Raw genomic sequence first — 7500 nt, forward strand, 5'->3', positions numbered from 1 at the left:
TGGAGGTCAAGGCCTGCAGCTCCAGGCCTGGTTCTCTGCCTGGAGGTCAGGGCCTGCAGCTCCAGGCCTGGTTCTCTGCCTGGAGGTCAAGGCCTTTAGCTCCAGGCCTGGTTCTCTTCCTGGAGGTCAAGGCCTTTAGCTCCAGGCCTGGTTCTCTTCCTGGAGGTCAAGGCCTGCAGCTCCATGCCTGGTTCTCTTCCTGGAGGTCAGGGCCTGCAGCTCCATGCCTGGTCCTCTGCCTGGAGGTCAGGGCCTGCAGCTCCATGCCTGGTCCTCTGCCTGGAGGTCAGGGCCTGCAGCTCCAGGCCTGGTTCTCTGCCTGGAGGTCAGGGCCTGCAGCTCCATGCCTGGTTCTCTTCCTGGAGGTCAGGGCCTGCAGCTCCATGCCTGGTCCTCTGCCTGGAGGTCAGGGCCTGCAGCTCCATGCCTGGTCCTCTGCCTGGAGGTCAGGGCCTGCAGCTCCAGGCCTGGTTCTCTGCCTGGAGGTCAGGGCCTGCAGCTCCATGCCTGGTTCTCTTCCTGGAGGTCAAGGCCTTTAGCTCCAGGCCTGGTTCTCTTCCTGGAGGTCAAGGCCTTTAGCTCCAGGCCTGGTTCTCTGCCTGGAGGTCAGGGCCTGCAGCTCCAGGCCTGGTTCTCTGCCTGGAGGTCAAGGCCTTTAGCTCCAGGCCTGGTTCTCTTCCTGGAGGTCAAGGCCTTTAGCTCCAGGCCTGGTTCTCTTCCTGGAGGTCAAGGCCTGCAGCTCCAGGCCTGGTTCTCTTCCTGGAGGTCAAGGCCTTTAGCTCCAGGCCTGGTTCTCTGCCTGGAGGTCAGGGCCTGCAGCTCCAGGCCTGGTTCTCTGCCTGGAGGTCAAGGCCTGCAGCTCCAGGCCTGGTTCTCTGCCTGGAGGTCAGGGCCTGCAGCTCCAGGCCTGGTTCTCTGCCTGGAGGTCAAGGCCTTTAGCTCCAGGCCTGGTTCTCTGCCTGGAGGTCAAGGCCTTTAGCTCCAGGCCTGGTTCTCTTCCTGGAGGTCAAGGCCTTTAGCTCCAGGCCTGGTTCTCTTCCTGGAGGTCAGGGCCTGCAGCTCCAGGCCTGGTTCTCTGCCTGGAGGTCAAGGCCTTTAGCTCCAGGCCTGGTTCTCTTCCTGGAGGTCAAGGCCTTTAGCTCCAGGCCTGGTTCTCTTCCTGGAGGTCAAGGCCTTTAGCTCCAGGCCTGGTTCTCTTCCTGGAGGTCAAGGCCTGCAGCTCCAGGCCTGGTTCTCTGCCTGGAGGTCAGGGCCTGCAGCTCCAGGCCTGGTTCTCTGCCTGGAGGTCAAGGCCTGCAGCTCCAGGCCTGGTTCTCTGCCTGGAGGTCAAGGCCTGCAGCTCCAGGCCTGGTTCTCTGCCTGGAGGTCAAGGCCTTTAGCTCCAGGCCTGGTTCTCTGCCTGGAGGTCAAGGCCTTTAGCTCCAGGCCTGGTTCTCTGCCTGGAGGTCAAGGCCTGCAGCTCCAGGCCTGGTTCTCTGCCTGGAGGTCAGGGCCTGCAGCTCCAGGCCTGGTTCTCTGCCTGGAGGTCAAGGCCTTTAGCTCCAGGCCTGGTTCTCTTCCTGGAGGTCAAGGCCTTTAGCTCCAGGCCTGGTTCTCTTCCTGGAGGTCAGGGCCTGCAGCTCCAGGCCTGGTTCTCTGCCTGGAGGTCAAGGCCTTTAGCTCCAGGCCTGGTTCTCTTCCTGGAGGTCAAGGCCTTTAGCTCCAGGCCTGGTTCTCTTCCTGGAGGTCAAGGCCTGCAGCTCCAGGCCTGGTTCTCTGCCTGGAGGTCAGGGCCTTTAGCTCCAGGCCTGGTTCTCTTCCTGGAGGTCAGGGCCTGCAGCTCCAGGCCTGGTTCTCTGCCTGGAGGTCAAGGCCTTTAGCTCCAGGCCTGGTTCTCTGCCTGGAGGTCAGGGCCTGCAGCTCCAGGCCTGGTTCTCTTCCTGGAGGTCAAGGCCTGCAGCTCCAGGCCTGGTTCTCTGCCTGGAGGTCAGGGCCTGCAGCTCCAGGCCTGGTTCTCTTCCTGGAGGTCAAGGCCTTTAGCTCCAGGCCTGGTTCTCTGCCTGGAGGTCAGGGCCTGCAGCTCCAGGCCTGGTTCTCTTCCTGGAGGTCAAGGCCTTTAGCTCCAGGCCTGGTTCTCTTCCTGGAGGTCAGGGCCTGCAGCTCCAGGCCTGGTTCTCTGCCTGGAGGTCAAGGCCTTTAGCTCCAGGCCTGGTTCTCTGCCTGGAGGTCAGGGCCTGCAGCTCCAGGCCTGGTTCTCTTCCTGGAGGTCAAGGCCTGCAGCTCCAGGCCTGGTCCTCTGCCTGGAGGTCAGGGCCTGCAGCTCCATGCCTGGTTCTCTGCCTGGAGGTCAGGGCCTGCAGCTCCATGCCTGGTCCTCTGCCTGGAGGTCAGGGCCTGCAGCTCCATGCCTGGTCCTCTGCCTGGAGCTCCATGCCCTGTCCCCTGCATGTGTGTGCGGTCCTGGAGCTCCATGCACGGCCCCCTGCATGTGTGTGCGGGCCTGGAGCTCCATGCACGGCCCCCTGCATGTGTGTGCGGGCCTGGAGCTCCATGCACGGCCCCCTGCATGTGTGTGCGGGCCTGGAGCTCCATGCACGGCCCCCTGCATGTGTGTGCGGGCCTGGAGCTCCATGCACGGCCCCCTGCATGTGTGTGCGGGCCTGGAGCTCCATGCACGGCCCCCTGCATGTGTGTGCGGGCCTGGAGCTCCATGCACGGCCCCCTGCATGTGTGTGCGGTCCTGGAGCTCCATGCACGGCCCCCTGCATGTGTGTGCGGTCCTGGAGCTCCATGCACGGCCCCCTGGATGTGTGTGCGGGCCTGGAGCTCCATGCACGGCCCCCTGGATGTGTGTGCGGGCCTGGAGCTCCATGCACGGCCCCCTGCATGTGTGTGCGGGCCTGGAGCTCCATGCACGGCCCCCTGCATGTGTGTGCGGGCCTGGAGCTCCATGCACGGCCCCCTGCATGTGTGTGCGGGCCTGGAGCTCCATGCACGGCCCCCTGCATGTGTGTGCGGTCCTGGAGCTCCATGCACGGCCCCCTGCATGTGTGTGCGGGCCTGGAGCTCCATGCACGGCCCCCTGCATGTGTGTGCGGTCCTGGAGCTCCATGCACGGCCCCCTGCATGTGTGTGCGGGCCTGGAGCTCTACCTGAGGGTGAGATCTGGAAATGAGCAACACATGTGATGCGAAATCGGTCAAAAATGCATTTTATCCGGTAAAACCGGGTATGGTTCGAATCTCCAGAGTCCCGGGAACAGCCTGGTGAAGTCCGCATGCTTCTATCTTTAAAAATGAGGGAGATATGGGCTTTTGAAAAAGTAGTAATGCCGAGGGATTTAGGGACCTTACAATGAAAATCACTGCCGGAACGATATCAGGAGAGAGTCAAAAGAGAGGGCCCTGTTCGCAAATTTTCAAAGTGTTTCAACACTCAGACATATTTTCGTGATCCTTGATGCCTTGGGAGTCCATCCAAGGGGGTGTCAGCCCTCTTTTCTCCCATTTTCGGCCGTTTTTAAGCGCTTTTTCGGCAAAAAGTCGCACCTTGTCCTGGAGAACCGGGGCTTTCACGCAGCGGGTTCCTTTTCGGCAGGTGAGTCCCCACGGTCCCTCTGATGGGTCCTGGGGTCCTCCCGGTCGGGCTGGAGCTCCGTGGAGCCCCGGGGGAGCGGGGAGTCTCTCTGGACCCAGGCCGAAGACGGAGCACCGACAGCGGGCTGACCCCGCCTAGGTGACCCGCTCGGAGGTCTGGAGCTCCGGCGGATGTCTCCCCACACACATTTACACACACCATCCGACCGATCAAGCACTTGTGGCCTGCCATGGAGGGCTCCCGCCGGCCCCGGATGCTCTGGCAACCGGCGCTTCGGTGGAGGGTTCCTCCAGCCTTGCGGGCTCGACTCTAGACGCGCGCAGGTGTAGGTCTGGAGCTCCGTGGAGAACCGGTTATCCTATCCGGTTTTGTCAATTCATCCAAGGAAGGCCTGAAGGAGCGCGGACAGTGAAGCAGCAGTGTGTAACAGGAGCGAGGCAGCAGCCGGAGTATGCCCGGAAGCCGGTCGCATACCCCCCCCCACAGAACGAAGCGTTTACTTGGCCCTCTCGCTGCTTCTCTGTGCGCCATGCCACCGGGCCACCTAGATCCCTCCGCCCCCTTCTCTGGAGCGGGGCGGGGGGGGTTCGAGGATGGGACCCGGTGGCGTGCTAGTCTGAGGGACCCCTGGGGGTCTGTGGTGCGAACATGTAATGCGGCAAAGAAGGGAGAGAGTTCAGCCAGGTTTAACGTTTTTATTGTGGCCGTGTTTCACTGTGGGCATTCCCTGGCTCTGTCAAACTTTTGCCTCAGTGCTGCCAGCTGCCTGGCGTTCATATGGAGGGCGTAGAATCTGTCTGCGGTGGATGTGTCGTGACACATCAGCCTGGCCATCTCCTTCCTCACCTCGCTGGTCTGACTGTCTCTGGCCTGGGGGGGGGGAGTGCAGGAGAAGGGTTAGGTTTCCAGGTGATGGATCATGGTGGTTTTGAATGTTGATCCACTCACCATCGTTGCAACGGCGGTTCTCAGGTCTGTTAGGGACGGGCTGCCTGGCATCCCCAGCTCCCGCCAAGCAGATCTGGTGAACTTGTTCAGCTTCTCAATCATCCGTCCGTTGGTGTTGAAGAACACCAGGTCGCATGTCGGCTGGAGCCTGGCTCGTATCTGCATCCAGGCCTCCAGCCACCCGAATTCCTCCGCTGTGAGAAAAACCTGCGCGTGCCCGAAGGCACGGTTGGTTTTGTGGTGTTGTATCTGCAAGAGAGGAGAGGGAGAGATCCGGTAAGGGAACGCAAACTTTGACCGGGTGTGTGTGTGTGTGTGTGTGATACACTCACGTTGAGCACATATCCAGGGTCACCCGGATTGAACTCCCGCTTCGCCTCATCCATCTCCTCCACCTTGAGATGTGTCATGACGCCGGCTCTGTGGCCGTAGAGACACGTAATCAAGAGGGAGAAGGCCCCGATAAACAGATGTCGTTGAGTAGCGTCGCAGCTCTTCTCGGAAAGCGATCGCAATAGCCCTGGTATGAGCTCCTTCGTCGCAGACACACATCTGCGGAGAACCCCCGGTGTTACAGCGCGGGTTACCTTCTGGTGCTTAACATGCAGTTGACGCAGGACTACCCCGGCAGAAATCTTGTGTGTTGCGGCCCTAATGGCTCTGGAGAGCGCGATGAGCTGGGTCGCTCCCAGGGCCGAATCTGCGGGCGGGGTCTCGGTGAAGTACGTGACAAACTGACTCGTGTTTGTGAGGTACACCTTAACCGTGGTGATGGCTCTACCCTCCCGCAGCAATCTGCATGGCCACTCCACGGCCCGCACCGGGTCGTGGAGAAAGAGCCATGAGCTCAATTCAGTCTTGCCGCCCGCCATGTGTGTCAGGAAAGCCTGCACACGGCCAACCTTTGAAACCGTGTTCTCTTTATGCTTTCTGGAGAGTCCGACAGACATGATGAACTCTGCGTACTCGTCCAGGTAGCACCCGATCGTCTCCGGTAAGGTAACGGACGTTCCACCCACCGGTCTGTCGGCTGTCCGGTGCGTCTCCTCCCTCAAATCCGCCGCAGCCGCTCCCGTTGGTTGACCGTCTGGCAGCGACCTCTCCGGAGAACTGTCGCTGCTGCTGCTGCTGATGGTGATGGTCCGGTTCGGTTGACCACACGGAAGCGACCAAGTGGGTGACGAGGGGGGGTCGTCCTCGGGCACGGCAGGCCAGCTGGGTGCCGTGCGCAGAGCCTCGATGAAACCGGCCGGCGCAGGGAGGCCGTCGCCGTTCTGTGGAGGCGCGTCCTGTCTCGGGGGACAGCTGCCACCCGCAGCTGCCCTCCAGCTTGGCGCGTCTCTGTCGCTCGGCGGAGAGGAGCCCTGGGCCTCGATGTGTCGGGGGGGAGGCGCAGGGAGGCCGCCGCGGTCGCGGTGCCCGTTCGGTCGTCCCGGCGGACAGCTTCCACCCGGAGCTGCCCGTCGTGGCCGGCCGTCGGTCCCGGGCTGCGTAGAGGAGCCCTGCGCTTTGTCCGCCGTCGCCCGCCAAGGCATGACCAGCAGCGTTGGAGGGGCTGCTGGTGCAGGTCGCCAGGGAAGCGGGATAGGTGTCCGTCCCGCGATGCTCGGCCCAGGTGACGCCGGTGTAGTGCCAGGCACGCCTTCCCTTCGGACTTCCGTGTCCGCCCTGCGCCCCACGTCCACCGCCGCGGCCGTGTGGTCTGGGTGTGCGGAGGAGGTAGGCTGACCGCGCCCCTCGCAGCGTGGCCCGCTCTCCTCCCCTTCGTCACTCAGATCCAGCTCGGTCGCGAGCGGTGGTGTGGGGTTGGAAGCCCTGAGGCGACGTACCTGCTCCACGAACCGGCGCCACTGAAGCCGCTTGAGCATCCGGGCCTTCCTCCGCCTGCTCAGGTCTCGATGGGCGTTCTGGAGGTGTTCAGCGACCCGGGGCCCGTGGTACTGACAGCCGTCGATGCAGCACGCCATCCCGTTCACCGAAAAACGACCGCTAGCAAAGGCTAGCAGGAGTTTGCGCTCCTTCCCATTCCGGACGTGGTGAACGTTGTCCAAGTGCTCCCTCAGCCTGTATCCAGCATACCTGCACACAGGGCAGGTGCTTTTGTATTTCGCTCCAGTCATCTCTCGGCAATGATCCGATAGCAAATGAGCGAATTTGGGCTAACCCTCCTCCCTAAATATGGCCGCCGGGGCGGAAGGGGTGGTCCTCCCTAATTGACGACTTTAGCTATGTAACATCCGGAGGACCCAAGACCCACCCCCGATGTCGAACTAACCCGCCCCCCCCTCCCCGTTATCGGGGCCCGTTCAAGGGTCCCGTTCAAGGGTCCCGTTCAAGGGTCCCGTTCAAGGGTCCCGTTCAAGGGTCCCGTTCTCCGGCCTGGAGAGCCGGACGCGTTTCCCAGCCCCGATTCCCAACCTGGTTTTACATAGACAAACCTCCCGAAAAACAACCCCGACCCCCAGGCGCGATCGGGGCCTTTGCTCCGGACTCCGGTTTTTCTAGTTAGGACTCTAGTGGAGGGTTAGAGTTAGATGGTACCAATACAGGGGCGTAATCGCCCCCACCATCCAACCCCCTCTTCCTACACACACCGAGCCCTGCCTTACCAGGGGCACGACCCTCCAGGGCCTGCGTGCTGGAGGGGTGTAGTCCGAGGAGGGGTGCTTAAGTGTGGGTGCGCAGGTGGGTGTGGAGAGCGTGGTTCTCCCTGGGTGTCGGGTGCCTCTTGTTCCAGGCCCGGCTCCCGGTCTGTACCTCCAGCTCCCGTTCTACGGGCTGGAACCCCGGGCTGTACGTCCAGCTCCCGTTCTACGGGCTGGAACCCCGGGCTGTACGTCCAGCTCCCGTTCTACGGGCTGGACATCCAGGCTGGAACCCCAACCCTCTAAACTCTAAGTGTCCCTGCCTTACCAGGGGCACGACCCTCCAGGGCCTGCGTGCTGGAGGGGTGTAGTCCGAGGAGGGGTGCTTAAG

The sequence above is a fragment of the Poecilia mexicana genome, unplaced genomic scaffold (genome assembly GCF_051168715.1).
Source record: "Poecilia mexicana isolate PSO_F unplaced genomic scaffold, ASM5116871v1 ptg000075c_RagTag, whole genome shotgun sequence".
NCBI lineage: Eukaryota > Metazoa > Chordata > Actinopteri > Cyprinodontiformes > Poeciliidae > Poecilia > Poecilia mexicana.